The following is a 16,042-nucleotide window of genomic DNA, read 5'->3' as shown; positions in this document are numbered from 1 at the left end:
GGCTCAGATAGTCTCAATGAGTGTCCCACAACATACTAGAGATGAGAAGTGAACGAAAACCTCCACATTACCTGGCGATCGCTCTTTGTTGTGGTCTGTATCCAAATCTCAGGATGCTAGAACGCAAATCTCGTTACGAAATCGCGCAAGAGCTCGCGAAATCGCGATGGGGCAGCTGGCCCCTCCGCGCCAAAGTTCGCCCTAACGTGCTTTTTGCCCCACACTGACTGGCTCAGATAGTCCCAAAACACCGGTTTTGGCACGAGCTATCGCGCGATTTCGTAACGAGATTTGCGTTCTAGCGTCCTGAGATTTGGATACAGACCACAACAAAGAGCGATCGCCAGGTAATGTGGAGGTTTTCGTTCACTTCTCATCTCTAGTATGTTGTGGGACACTCATTGAGACTATCTGAGCCGGTCAGTGTGGGGCAAAAGCAAGTGAGGGCGGACTTTGACGCGGGGGGGCCAGCTGCTCCATACTTTTTGCTAGCCCAGCTGCTAGCTGAGCTGCTAAGCTGCCTGCCTGGCTAAATACTGGAGCTATGTCGAAAATTCATTTCTCCATCACTCACATGTATGAAATTACATATGGAAACAGACCCCAGGTTGAAAAAAAACAAAGTTCCCCTTTCGAATATTGTTCACTGAAGTTTCAGAGAACATTCTGGAACGTTCCTGAACTTTCCTTCTTTCCCATTTCAGAACCTTCAGAGAACGTTCCCTGAAGATTACTGTGAGCAGGGTTCTTTCTAGTTTCAGAACTTTCAGGTTGTTGCTCACTGGATCATCAGCGAACATCCAGAGAACATTCCCTGAGGGTTACTGTGACCTGTTCTCTTGTTTGGTCACCTTTAGAGTACGTCCAGAAAACACTCTCTGACTGTTAGTCTTTGAGGGGCTCTTTCCTGGGAACTTTGAAATTAATGTTCATCGAACCTTCAGAGAACATCCAGGGATTGTTTCTTGAAGGCTCCCTGAAGATTACTGCTTGCTGGGCTCTTTCCTGTTTCAGAACCTTGAACTTTCAGCAAACATTCCCTGTAGATTCCCAGAAGATTACTGTTTGCTGGTCTCTGTCCTACTTAAGAACCTTCAGATTACTGTTCAATGAATATAGAGAGAACATCCAGAGAATGTTTCCTGAAGATAATTACTTGCTGTGTTACTTCAGAGAACATCCAGAAAGCGTTCTCTGAAGGGTACTGTATGCTGGGCTTTCTTATTTGGCAACCTTCAAGTCATTGTTGGCTGAACTTTCAAAATGTCCAAGGAATATTGCCCCAAGGCTCCCTAAAGGTTACCGTTTGCTAGACTTTTGTCTGTTTCAGAACATTGAACTTTCATGAAAAGTTCCCTGTAGGTTCCCCAGCAGACTACTTTCTCTGGTCTAATCTTCCCATTACTGTTCAACAAATGCAGAGAGAACATCTGGAGCATGTTTCCCTAAGATGACTGCTTGCTGTGTTCTTTCCTTCTGTAGAAGTGTTCAAGTTACATTCACTGAACCTTCAGAGAATTTTCATTGGATGTTCTCTGAAGGTTGAGTGAACAATACCGTATTTTCCGCACTATAAGGCGCACTTAAAAGCCTTTAATTTTCTCAAAAATTTTAACCCGATGCGTCTTATGTGTGAACTGAGTTCCAAAATCTGACTGTCGGACCATTTCCAGCCGATATAGGGACGTGACACGTACACTACACACGCTGGCAGCGATAGACCTATTAGAGAACATTACCTAAAGCTACGTACACTACTGACTATTGTCCGAGCTTTCGCGAAAGCCGGCATCATTACTGAACAGCCACCGGGCAACAAGACGGACTCCAACAATGACGACAGGGAACCCAACATGTTTGATGTCAAAATTGCCCAGCTGTTCAATTCAGATACAGAAGATGAGGACTTTGATGGATTTGTGACAAAAGATAGATCAAAAAATAATGTGTGTATTTTTAAATACGTAGTAGAACAAAGTTCAACCAAACTCACTGTTTTGCTTCCGTTTCCTTGTTTTAGCATGCGCCCAATAATACGGTGCGACGTATATATGGCTTAAATACAGAAATAAACCCCATAATCAAGACTGCGCCTTACAATCTGATGCGGCTTATGGTGCGGAAAATACGGTAATTTGAAGGTTCCCAAACAGGAAAGAGTCCCTCTAAGAGCAACCTTTGAGATAATCTTTTCTGGACATTCTCTGAAGGTTACCAAATAGAAAAGGGCCCAGGAAACAATAATCCTCAGTAAACCCTACTGTGCACTGGGCTATCTTGTTTGGGAACCTTCAAGCTATTGGTCGCTGAATTTTCAGAAAACATTCAGGAAATGTTCCCCAAAGGCTCCCTGAAGATTATGATTTGCTAAGGTCTTTCCTGTTTCAGAACATTGAACTTTCAGTAAAATCCACAGAATGTTCCTTTAAGGTAACTGTTTGCTGGACTTTTCCTGTTTCAGAACCTTGAACTTTCAGCAAACGTTTCCTATAGGTTCTCTGAAGGTTACTGCTTGCTGGTCTCTCTCCTACTTAGGAACCTACCGATTACTGTTTAATGAACATATTGGTTAACCCTTTAAGCTTCAGTCAATTCCAGCCATTTTCAGTACAAAAAAATCGCTAATATTCTACTTTTAAATTAAAAAAAATGACGAAAAATACAGGGAATATTGGACGGGCATCGCGAGGTGCATTTCCTTGAAAACGACCGATTCGTGGATTTTATACCGACTTCAGGACATGTTTTGGACAAAATAGTTTACTGGCTTGTGTTGTCTGGATGTAAAAGGTTGGATTATGGCCGTTTTTTGTGGAATCTTTTTTTCTGTGTGTAATAATGAACCCGGAAATGTGAGTCGCGCAGTGTGCGTTGAAGCCGTGTATAGAGAAAGGATGGATGAATATTTGTTTTTGTCGGACAAATGTGTTTTTCTCACCCGCTGTGGTAATCACATCTGAAAGTGGTTTATACCGGCAGATTCATGAGAATCTAAGCTTTCCATCGGCGTATAGTGTTTGTATAATCGGGTTTGCAGCCGTCGGACATTCTTGAAATTCCTATGCAAATTAGTAGGTGTACCGCCGGCGGTACACCTACGACGTACTGAAGCGTAAAGGGTTAATGAATGTCCAGAGAACACATCCTGAAGACAACTGCTTGTTGTGTTCCTTTCTTTTTAAGTTATGTGCACTGAACCTTCAGAGAACATCCAGAAAACATTCTCTGAAGATTACTGTTTGAACTTTTAGTAAACGTTCCCTGTAGGTTCCCTGAAGATTACTGCTTGCTGGGTTTTTTTTCCTGTTTCAGAACCTTGAATTTTTAGCGAACATTCCTTGTAGGTTCCCTGAAGGTTACTGTTTGCTAAGCTCTTTGCTTTACTTCCTATGAGCTTCCTGCTGGGAGCCACACAGAGGAAATGAGCATCAGCAGAGATGCATCCCAACAAAGGCTGATTATTTGTCCATGGTGATGGCGGCCTTTAATTTCCACAGTCTGCTGCAGTCACAGACGGCTGCCTCCACACACACCGAGGATTAGAACAAAAGGCGAGTCCCGTGGCACAGATTTGCACGGCAAACATAATAGCTGATGACATGCGTCAGTTTGGAGGCTTTCACAGCGACGCAGCTAATCTTCCTGCGCTGGAATAACATTCTCTCTGCCGCCCACCAGGGACTCGCAGGTTTATTGTGTCCTGCCGAACACCGGAGTTAACGTTCACAATGGATGACCAGCGGCAGCCGGACGCTCTGCTGACAGACCTGTAGGAGGTCGCAGGTTCAAACCCACAGACTCTAGATCACAACACCTTGAAACGAAACAATAGAGCAGCGAGTCCAGACTGGAGATCAAGGAGGACGGGCCAATGGAAAACTGTGGTTTTGGTGTTAATCCTGGTTTATGTCGTGTTGAACAAAGAAAACGATGAACTCTGACCTCAAAGTGAGAATCAGACATGAAAACAAACAGATGTGGGAAGACGAGCAGAAACACACTGTAAAAAATGTAGTTTTATTACATGTAATTTTTGAAAATTTTCCTGTTATTTTACAGATTTTCCATGTTTTGTTTAATTACAGATAATATCTAGTAAAATTACACAATTAAAGTATTAATTTTTATGTTGTCTGCAAAAAATAAAAATAAAAAAACAGCGATAACTGCAAATAATGTTCACATCAAAAATCTCTACTGTTACAAATAGGAATTCATTGATAGAAGAATTATGCTATTTTTATTGTATTTGAACAAGCAAAATATATAATTATTTGACATATATTTATTGTTATTTCAAAGAAAAATTATGTACATTAAGGACTGAAAACTGGTTCATAATTCTAAACTGTTATTATGCAGATTTTCCATTTACTTCATTAGAGGTAATCAAAAACATGCATTTACACATTAACCATACAAAAACATGCCAAAATTGTCAATGAAGTCCACATTAAAATCTGTATTTTCACAATAAAAGTTTTTTGTTTATTGCAATAAGCAGGCGAAATTCGTATTTTTACACAAAATCTTTTTTTTTTTTTACAATAAGTGGGTATAAAATTACAGTTTTACTGTAGTTAAATCTGCTAAAAAAAAATACCATTCTGCACGTATCTGCCATTTTCCCTGTTTTGGTCAGCAGATGTCACTAGGTGTTACTATAGTAACAGAGGATTGACATTAGTCTGTGTAGCTAGCTAACCAGTCAGTAGGATTAATTTCCACTACAAATTTAACTCAATAACACATATTAATCAATAAGGAAGATGAAGGACACGTGTCAGAAAATGTGTTGTAGATTAGCTATAGTACTCAGTTGTGCCACCAGGTGGAACCTCTTACTGTGCAATCTTGTTAACCACGCCTGACGTACGTCAGCGGGGTTACTGCATTCGCTTCGGTATCTGGCTGGGTAAGTATGTATGTGCGTGTGTATGTCCGGTCAGATATCTCTGCAAGTGCTGAAGTCAGGATAATCAAACTTGGCACTGAAGATGAGTCTAAGGTCCCCTGCTCAGTTGTGGAGTTAGAGGTCAGCAGATCAAGTAGGAAGGGATATACGTAGGATGATCAAAATTGAAAGCTACATGTGTGACGGTAGGGGCTGCACAGTGGCAGCCAGTAAATGGCGTGGTTCTGCCATCTACTGAGGGCTTGTCTAGTTTAATACTGGGACCACAGCAGGCGGTCACTTGGATGATTCATATCAGGCACATATTGGCAAGCAGGGAGCTTTTTGGGGGTGTAGCTAGCAGTGGGCACCATGACAAAGTCTTCTGTAATGCTTAATGGATTCTGACCAGAACTAATGTATTTAGGATGATCCAGGACCTAAAACCAGGGCTACAACAGCTGTATCAACATAGTAAACCGTGCCTGTTGCACTTATTTCATGGCTTCTTTTATGGCTGATGAGGTCTGTATTTCAGGAGATGCTGAACAGAAAGTTTTTCCGTGCTAGTTACAAAAACCATTTCACTGTTAAACCAATCCCCTCCCAACAAAATGTCAGAAATCACTGCTCTTTATCGTCTTTTAAATCCAGATTTGATCCACTGAAGCCGCTACTCAAGAGGAAACCTTCATCACGGTGGTTACAATGAAAATTGCTGGTGCAACCTTTATTAAGTCAGCAACTCAAAGAAAAATCCGAGGTGTCCACATAATTTTGACCATATTGTGCTCATCCGATAACAAAACCGAGAGTTTATCAGCAGCTCAAACAGTCAAAAGCCGCTTGCAGAAAGCAAGAAACAATCATTTTGATTCGTAGCTCTTATTTTTAATCTGCTGATTATTTCCATGATTGATTGTTTTGCCAAGAAAATGTCTCAAAATGGTACAGCTGCAACAAACATTTCAAATGTCGATTGCTTTCTCCGTTAATTGATAAGTTGTTTAGACCTTAAAATGTCAGAAAAATGTTGAAAAATGTCGATTAGTTTTTTTTCCCCCCCAAGTCTAAGATGATGTCATGAAATGTCTTGTTTTGTTCACAACTCAAAGATAGATAGTTTCCTGTACTGGAGGAGTAACGAAGCCAGAAAACATTCACATTTAAGAAGCTAGAATCTGAATATTTAGGTTTTAAATCTTAAAAACTGCTCAAACTTGACCCAATACTTCTAAATACTACTAATACTGTTACTGCTGCTTCTATAGAGGTGCAAGACTTTATATTACAGTGAAAAATGAGCCAAACTGTGAAGAAAAATGTGACAGACGTTAAAAAAAAAAAAAACACCCAGAAACTGCCTCTAAGGTTCAGAGAGTTAATGGATTAGTCCATCAACAGAAAATATAAATAAGGAACTAGTTGTTTAAGCCATTTATCAACCAAACCTTCCATAATTATCTGGTTCTAGTGGAAGAATCTGTTTTCTATCGCAATAACATGAATAAATTCAGGTTTTATCAACGAAACACAACATTCAGAGAGGAGCTGTAAAACTGATCGAGCTCTGAGACTAAACAGGACATTAATTAAGGTCATTTTTAGCTGCTATCTTTGTGCATCAGAGCCTTTTATAACCTCCCTCTGTGAGATTATCATGTTTTAAGCTCCCATCAGCTCATAAACATTTATGTCCGGCTGTTAAAACCACATAATACAGACAATAAAACCTATTTTCCACCAGCTAAAAGCGACTCCATCCCTCCCTGCGTGTATTAACATGTCTGTACATGCTGACAGACCTGCAGCTTCACGTTGCTGTCAAAAGGCATCATTTCCCGACGTTAATAATTCAATATCCTGCTCTTAATTGGTGATTAATTGGCAGAACGTCGTCCTTCCTGAACTGACGGCTGCGTTTTTCATCTTGGACTGTTGATAAAGGAGCCGAAGCAACAGCAGAACGACGACCTTCAGCTTCGCTCTCCTCCGAATTAACCGTTCAAACTCATCAATCTGCATCCCAGCCGGCGTAATGAGAGGCCAATAGAAGCCAATCAAGGCCAATTTGGGTTTGTTTACGCTGAGATTTTACCCTTAAATCCCCGATCGGAGGCCGATCAGAGGGTCTTATCTTCTCAGAGGTGGTTTTTACCCAGAGGAGGATTTACAGCAGAAACCTGTCAGAGTGGTCTGACAGTTGTTATTTTGCTGTCTGTTAGGAAGCCTACATGTTTATTGAAGCCTCAGCAGCACAGAAACAAGGCGATGAGAGACAAATGGCATCATCAGTCAAAGGAAATTCAAATCGAATACACAAAAAATGAGGCCTTCTGGAGCCGAAACAGACAAAATAATTTCATTATTGATTAGAATTTCAACCGATTTAACCAAAATGTCACCTCTTCTCTCTAAATTAGCATCAAAAGGCACAAAGAGATTCAGTTTGCTGTCATTTATGACCAAAAAAAGGACTAATACTAATATATAAAAAGCACATTTTTATGGACTTTCATTTAAAAATAGACAAATGCACATTTCTAGTGTACAACAGACAGAAATGCTACACTTTAAGCTCATTTTAATGATGACTTGATGAAAATATAGACTTTCTGAATGAGGTGATCAGCAACTGAATGACACCAACTGATCGACTGAATAATGGAAGTCAATTATCAGCCAATAATTAGCAGTAAACTGGAACATGTGGCTAAAAATCCTGCATCAACATCATCCTGATCCGGTTCTGATTCTAGAGACAAACTCCCCACGCCCCAAAATGCAAACCAATCAATCAATTGACAGTTAGTCTGACCATCACTTATTGCTTTTTGATAGTTAAATTGTGAAATATTTGCCATTTGAAGCTTCTAAAATCTGAAGATTTGATGTTTTTCTTTGTCAAAGGACATCAAACTGAAAGTACTTGGGTTTCAGTCGAATCAAAACATCTGCAGAAGTCAAACTACAAACAATATTTTTCACTATTTGCTGCGATTTCATTGAAAAATCAAGCAACGTGCTAATCGATCAATATGAAAATGAGCAGTAAATGTATATCAATACTGACTAAATATGAATGTTTTTTGCTTTTCTTCTTCACAGATAAAGTGAAAATCAGTAGGTTTTGAACTGATGTTGCTTTTAGTCACATGTTGATCTGCAGAGAGATTGATTCATTGTTTAGTCTATTTAATATCAAAATAAAGGGTCAATAATCAGAATGATGAGCTAAAGTCCTCAGAAGTCTTTTTCAGTTGGAGTAAAATTCCATAACATTCAGTTTACAGCAAGATGTGACGAAGAAAAGTCAAGTGAAATTTACTGACTTATTAAAATGAAAGATTAAAGCAGCAAAAGCTCTAATTTGATCATTAATTATTGTTTATTGAGCAAAATATTTGCCGTTTGTAGCATCTCAGACATGAGTTTTTCTTTGCTAATCGACATCAAACTGAATCTCTTTGAGTTTCAGTCAAATCCAGACATCTGCAACTGTTTTGATCATTAATTACTGCTCCTCTTCTGTTTGTCTTTTTGTTTTTTTGCTGACAAAAATGGCAAATAATTGCAGCTTCTGAAATGTGGAGATTTTCTGTAATTCTGAGGGGAGCTGAGCTGAACATCTTTCACTGTTTTTAATCGATTTATTGATCTGCAGCTGATTCATCTTGTCGTCCATGAATTGTGAAAAAACAGAGGCCCGTTTCTACAGAGCTGATGAGGTCAAATCTGCAGAACTCTTTTTCTGTTCCACCAAAACAATAAAATATTCAGTTTGCAGTGAAATGAGACAAAGATAAGTTGCGCGAAGCATCAACAATAAAGATTAAAGATGCAAAAACTGAAACAATCGGTTGACTGGCTGCTAGTTTGATCACTGATTAATGTTTAATTTTTTCATCTTTTTACTTAAAATGTCAAATATTTGCCGCCTGAAGCTTCTGAAATGTGACCATTTGATGCTTTTCTCTGTCAAATATGAGAATTTGCAGATTTTGAGCGGTTGGTCGATAAAATAAGAAGCACACACGGAAGCTGTGAGACCTTTTACTGCTACCAAATGCTTTTCATCATTTATTGATCTACAGAGTAACTGATTATTGGTTCTGTCTGTGAAATGTCAGAAAATGTAGAGACATTATTACAGAAGTCGATTTGCGTTTGACCAAAACCCCAAAATATTCCGTTTACAGTGAGGTGAGACAAAGAAAAGTCAAGTAATTTTGACTTCTATATCAATACTGAAGATCAACAAAATAAAATTTAAAACAATCAGGCGATTGGCTGCGATTTCAATCACTGATTATTGTTATTTTTATCATTTTTTAAGTAAGAATGACAAATATTTGCTGTTTGAAGCTTCTGCAATGTGAAGATTTGGTGCTTTTCTCTTGTCAAATATGAGAATCTGGGAGTTTTGAGCTGTTGGTTGACATGATATGAAGCATAGATGAGACCTTTAACTGTTTTTAATTGCTTTTCATCATCTATTGATCTGCAGAGTGACAGATTATTGGTTCTGTCTGTGAAATGCCAGAAAATCTAGAGAAGTTATTGCAGAGCTGATGAGGTGAAATCCATTGAATTTGGTTTCGTTTTTACCAAAACCCCAAAATAAACTAACAAAAAACTAAAGCAATTACATTTCTATATCAATATTGAAGATAACCAAAGTAAAAGCTGCAACTACCAGTCGTTCAGAAAAGAGTTTGATCATTTATTATTCATTTTAAGGCAAAACTGTCAAATATTTGCATTTTTAAGCTTCTGATTATCATTTTATTTACCATTTTCTAAGCAAAAATGTCAAAAAAAATTTGCTGTTTGAAGCTTCTGAATGTGAAGACTTTATGCTTTTCTCTATCAAATGTGAGAATCTGCAGGTTTAGAGCTGCTAAAATGCACAGACAGGCGCTGCGGGACCTTTAATTGTTTTAATCACGTTTTATCTCCTAATGGTTAAGTCAGAAATGTCAGAAATAAAAGGCATATTTTTGCAGAGCTGATGAGGTGAAATCTGCAGACGTCTGTATCTTTTTGACTAACCCCCCCTAAAAATTGTTCAGTTTACAGTGAGATGAGACAAAGAAAAATTAAGCAAACTTTACTGATATTTTAATTCAAAAAGAAGCAAAATCAGTCAGCTGGGACCTAGTTTGACCATCAGTTGTCATTTTTTAGGTAAAAATGACTACTCTCTGCTGTTTGAAGATTCTGAAATGTGAAGGATAGATGCTTTTCTCTATCAAACATGAAAATCTGCAGGTTTTGAGCTGTTGGTTGACAAAATAAGAAGCACAGACAGGAATTCTGGGACCTTCTATGGCTTCTAATCGTTTTTAATCGTCTATTGATCTGTAGAATAAGTCCTAAAGATTATGTTTCTGATGGAGTTAAACCCCAAAATTCTCAGTTGGTGAGTAAAAGTCAGAAAAAGTCCAGTGAATGTTGTTCCAGTATCATCCTCAGAGGGTTTACAGTCAGAACCAAACACAGCGTCTATCCTCAGAATCACAACAGTAAAGACCCACAACAATCAGAACCGACTGACCGATGAGCAGCTGACAGCCTCTGATGCTGTTGGACAAAGTCACCTGAACATGAATCATTCATGGGAATAATGCGGCTCCCCGCTGCGCGCTGTTACCGAACTGGAACCAGAACAAGAGGAATCCTGGATCAGAGTCAGATCCCAAACACACACACACACACACACACTGTATCTGTTCACATTAACCCCTTAAAGCAGGCACAAGACAAAGACACCCACCCAAACATCCGCTCCGGGTGCGCAAACGCAACATTTGGAAACGGGAAGGTTTTAATGCGCGCACTGGGAAAACACGCACACCCATACATGCACACACTCACACAGCGCGCGCGCACACACACACACACACACACACACACACACACACACACACACACACACACACACACACACACACACACACACACTGTCGGTGCTGCGGAGTTGAAGTTGAAGCCTGACGGCAGGAGGAAGGTGACTGGACTTAATGAAGCTCGGAGACGTTCGTGCGTCTCCGGTGCCGCTCAGTGTACCTTCTGCTGCGCGTGCTGCCGGGTGACGGATGATTGACAGACGCCAATTAAAACCTGCCAGACGTGCACGCACTCCAAAATGCAAGATCCCGTGACGCGCACAAAACACACATACAAACTAAGCTGTGCGTCCTGATGCAAACACATGCACACACACACACACCCGATTTCCTGCAGCAGAAGAAGCAGCAGCAGCGGAACTAACTCACCTTCCTTCCTGCACATCTCCGGGAGCAGCGGAGCACCGGCAGCCGGACTCCGCTCCGTCTCCAGCCCTTCACATTAATCCAAAGCACCGCTCTGCTTAGTTCCAACAAACCGGCAGCAAAATCCTCCTGCAGCTCCCCACAGCTCCGGGAATAAATCCACCGACACACAGCGGCCGCTCACAGGAGTGCAGACAGGGCGGCGGTGCGTCCAGTCCGGGTCCAAACGACACAATGAGGCAGCTCAGAGCAGGCAGCGGCTCCGGCCCCGGGACACGCCCTCCTCATTATCATAATAGGACGCCGGCAGCCAATCAGAGGATGGCGAGGCAGCGTGTGACCCCGCCCATTTTTAATTTAAAGTAACTCGAGAATTAACCAGTTTTCTAAGGTAAGAAAGGAATATATATATATATATATATATATATATATGGCATGCCGTTTAGGAAATTATATATATAATGAAAGTCAATATATATATAATGAAACTTGATATATATATAATGAAACTTGATATATATATAATGAAACTTGATATATATATAATGAAAGTCGATATATATATAATGAAACTTGATATATATATAATGAAACTTGATATATATATAATGAAAGTCGATATATATATAATGAAACTTGATATATATATAATGAAACTTGATATATATATATATATATATATATCAACTTTCATTATATATATATCAACTTTCATTATATATATATCGACTTTCATTATATATATATCAACTTTCATTATATATATATCTCGACTTTCATTATATATATATATATCGACTTTCATTATATATATATATATCGACTTTCACTATATATATATCAACTTTCATTATATATATATCAAGTTTCATTATATATATATATCAACTTTCATTATATATATATCAAGTTTCATTATATATATATCGACTTTCATTATATATATATCAACTTTCATTATATATATATCAAATCTTTTTTCCTACCGAGCCCCGGAAGGGACATGTCCGTATGGCGAAGCGACAACGAAGGACACTCACCCGGACGAGAATTTTATTGAGTTTTATTTTAAAATCGGCCTGAAACACACAGACATTCAAGCAGTGCGATGCGCTAAGAGTCTGCCATGCAGACCAGCGATCCTGATAATGGTAAGTTTTATTTCTCCAACATCCTGCTGTTATCCTACTATGAATACGCTAGCTACAACAGTCCCATATCAGTGTTATGAACGTTCCGCCAGCTAACGCGGTCCGGACACCGGATCAGTGATTAGAGGTTGGCGTTCAACTATTGTTTGCCAGCCAGTTAGCCGCTGATAAGCTAACAAGCTATGAAACAACTCCTTATAAAACCGGAGGAAAGCAGCAGCAATATTTCAGTCCAAGACCTGTATTCAGAACCTCCCACGCTGTTACACAATGACCCATTAATCATATTACTGAACTATATGGTTATCATTGAAATTTTCCTTGAAGAACCAGTGAACTCTTTGCGAACACATTTTAATTTATGTGTTGATTATGTTTCGTATCAGTAATACAAGTCTAAAAAACTGATTGAAATGATCAAGTTAACACAATGAAGTAAAGAGTACTGGTAATCTGCAGCTATTTTCATAATTTCAAGGTGAAATTCTGATGTGTGATTTTCTAGCTTTGCAGATGTGGAAATCCAATGCACTGATTTCTTATACACAGATGCTTTTGGTGTTTTTTGTTGTAAAATAAAACAAGGCATTTATCACTGTTGGAAATTATTACAGGTATTATTTGTAACACTTTCTAACATTGTATGGACAAAGCAATAAATCAGTTAATGGATAAAATCATTTGTATTACAGATGCTATCAACAGCATGTCTTGTTCATTTTATTTAGTTGTCGGCCTTGGATGATGAGGTCCAGTTACCAGGAGCACTAGTCTGCAGCTTACTGGTTCCGTCCTGCAGCTCCTCCACGCTGTCCTCCTCTCTACAGACCAAATCAAGTAAGATCTGTTTAGACTATGCAGACATCAACATGATCAGTATGTTATCTTTTGACCCATCCTAAAATCACAAAAGAGAACATTTACTTTAAGTTAACTGTGTTTATGAAAATAGAAAATAATTACTGACAACTAATACTTTTTGGTGCTTTTATGCAGGAAAAGGGAACCAGGAAGCTGCTGTGGATCCTCTGCAGTATCTGGAGAGGTCAGAGGAACGGTTCTTGGAACAGATCGGAAGACACCAAGACGTGACCTCTGCCATGCTCCAGAACATCCAGAAGATGAATGAAAACCTTGGTTGCACTGATGGGACGCATGGTGTCGGTGCTGGAGCAACTGTCCCAGAATTAAACTGCATTGTTGACTATTGGCTTTTCTAGAAAATAAATCTTTTTTAGTACTTCACCTGTTTTGTATTTTACTCATGCACTTTGGATGAATGAACAGAAATTTGTGATGAGAGATGCAAATTTTGTCTATAATCTACAGAGACTTTATTCAGTGTTCAGTGCACACTTTTGTTACACACATTTTGACAGATAAGCAGTTGTGCTTTTCAAGCAGATTTTAGTCAGAAACATCAGTAGCATATATTGTTGTTTTTTTACTGTTACACCAATCTAGGTAGATAAACTGCACTACTGCAGCAGACATATTATTGAAATGTGCTTCTATTATGTGTCTACATACACTGCTCACAAATAGTTATTCAACTTTTGGGTGAAATTGATGGAAATATAAAAAGTGCATGCTGTAGTGATATATCATAAAAGTAGGGTATTTAACTAGAAACATGCAATAGTGATTTCCTCATCTCAAAAAAAATTATTGAATCAAAAGCTAACAACAGTGGAGGGTATGTCACAATAAAAATGTCTCAGTTTGGACAGAACAGCAGCCTTCAGCTGAAATCCAGTACAATTGTGTCCCACCAGTGGCGTGATCATGGATGTGTCCAGGCAGCAGCTGACCTCTGCCTCGTAATTAGCCTTAAGACCAGCTATAAAGATAAACATAGATATTATCATTATCATCAACATATGGTGCATGTGTTTAACCTTTAAGCTATGTAGGGATGCAAATGTAGTCGAAGCTAAGTAGCTAAGCTAATGCTAACACGTTCAGTGTTCAGAATCAAAACATCTCTAAAAATTACCTGTTTTCTCAAACGTAGTCGCCGTTCCCTGTGACAACCATGAAGACAGATAGATAATCACAGAAGAGCTCATCTGAAGAGCAAATGTCCAATAAGGTTCCTGTTTTTGTTTGCCATGTCCTTCCAGGGCTCAGTAGGAAAAAGTCTGAATATATGGAATGAAACTTTGAATAGATGGAATGAAAATCTGAACATTCTATATTCCGACTTTCATTATATATATATCAAGTTTCATTATATATATATCAACTTTCATTATATATATATATCAACTTTCATTATATATATATCAATTTCATTATATATATATCAAGTTTCATTATATATATATCGACTTTCATTATATATATATCAATTTTCATTATATATATATCAAGTTTCATTATATATATATCGACTTTCATTATATATATATCAACTTTCATTATATATATATCAACTTTCATTATATATATATCAACTTTCATTATATATATATATATCAACTTTCATTATATATATATCAACTTTCATTATATATATATCAACTTTCATTATATATATATATATCAACTTTCATTATATATATATCAATTTTCATTATATATATATCAAGTTTCATTATATATATATATCGAGTTTCATTATATATATATCAAGTTTCATTATATATATAATTTCCTAAACGGCATGCCATATATATATATATATATATATATATATATATATATATATATATATATATATATATATATATATAATTTTAATAATTACAATAAAATATTTTTAATTCTGTTGTTTGTTGTCTGCTCTCATTATTTTAGCTGTAAGACTTCGGGGGAAAAAATTACTGAGTTTTCTGAGAATGTGCTACTGATAAAATAAAACAAAAAGTCTGATGATAAATCCTGAGATTATTAATTTATCTTCACTGCAATTTGTTAAAATTATTTTTATTTGTGTCCTCATCATTTAAAAATGAAATCTAAAAAAAATCTGAAACTCATAAATGCATTAATTAAAAAAAAATAAAATGCACAGTTAAAGAAAACCCTTTTTTAACAATTTTTCTGTAGTTAAGATCAACATATTGATGCAGTTCTGTATGGAGCAGGATCTCCATCCAGTGACACTTGCTGCAGGTCAAACCTCACCATCACCACTGTGTGGCAATTATTTTCTCCTGACTTTTATTTAAAATCTAATTATCAATGCAGACTGGCATTTTATCGAGACAGACACTTTAGAAATACTAGCTGGCCCATATTACAGCCGCAGGCAGAAGTACACAAACTGTACAAACAGAACAACTTGACACAAGTCCATTATAATCTGTCCAGTCAATAAAAAAGTGTCAGATTGTGAGCTAAATGCTAACATTAGCATCCAAACATGCTAAAATGCTGGTTGACTGTCATGTCTTAGATTAGCATGCTAACACACTAGCATTTGCTAAGTAACGGTGAACACAAAGTGTAACTGAGCTTGACAATTTACAGAGACTGTAGCACCAACTGATGGAGAAAATTTGCTTTTATTTGTGGCAGCTTTAGAGGGGTGAAAAATAAAACCTCGATTTTAATCAATTCATTTAATTTGAAAATAGTTTTACACCACATAGTACCACATGAAGGTTTTACATAGATTTTTGGTTTCAAAAAGTAGAAAACGTTCAGTTTTTAGTCGGTTGACTTCATAAGAAACCAAGAGTTTCATTACCCATCACATGATTCTCTGCAAAACATTG

General features: G+C 37.7%; 1 protein-coding gene and 1 long non-coding RNA gene across 3 annotated transcripts in view; one reads left to right on the top strand and one right to left on the bottom strand.

Annotated features, from left to right (window-relative positions):
* The window catches only part of LOC110961271 (semaphorin-6D-like), a 284,544-nt gene extending 273,018 nt beyond the window's left edge, over positions 1–11,526 (bottom strand). The window contains exon 1 of one of the 2 annotated variants that reach the window (XM_051956008.1): positions 11,173–11,526. The gene's annotated coding sequence lies outside the window, so the exon portion shown is untranslated. The remainder of the gene's footprint in view (positions 1–11,172) is intronic. The other variant, XM_051956007.1, reaches the window with a different exon arrangement.
* Positions 11,527–12,095: 569 nt separating this feature from the next.
* Positions 12,096–13,749, top strand: LOC127536256 (uncharacterized). The gene is made up of 3 exons (XR_007945247.1): positions 12,096–12,320; positions 13,049–13,157; positions 13,317–13,749. It is a non-coding gene; the product is annotated as an uncharacterized LOC127536256 (long non-coding RNA).
* Positions 13,750–16,042: the final 2,293 nt, after the last annotated feature.

This window comes from Acanthochromis polyacanthus, chromosome 11, assembly GCF_021347895.1.
Source record: "Acanthochromis polyacanthus isolate Apoly-LR-REF ecotype Palm Island chromosome 11, KAUST_Apoly_ChrSc, whole genome shotgun sequence".
Classification (NCBI taxonomy): domain Eukaryota; kingdom Metazoa; phylum Chordata; class Actinopteri; family Pomacentridae; genus Acanthochromis; species Acanthochromis polyacanthus.
The sequence above is the reverse complement of the archived record's forward strand: the minus strand, read 5'-3'. Positions and strand labels throughout refer to the sequence as shown.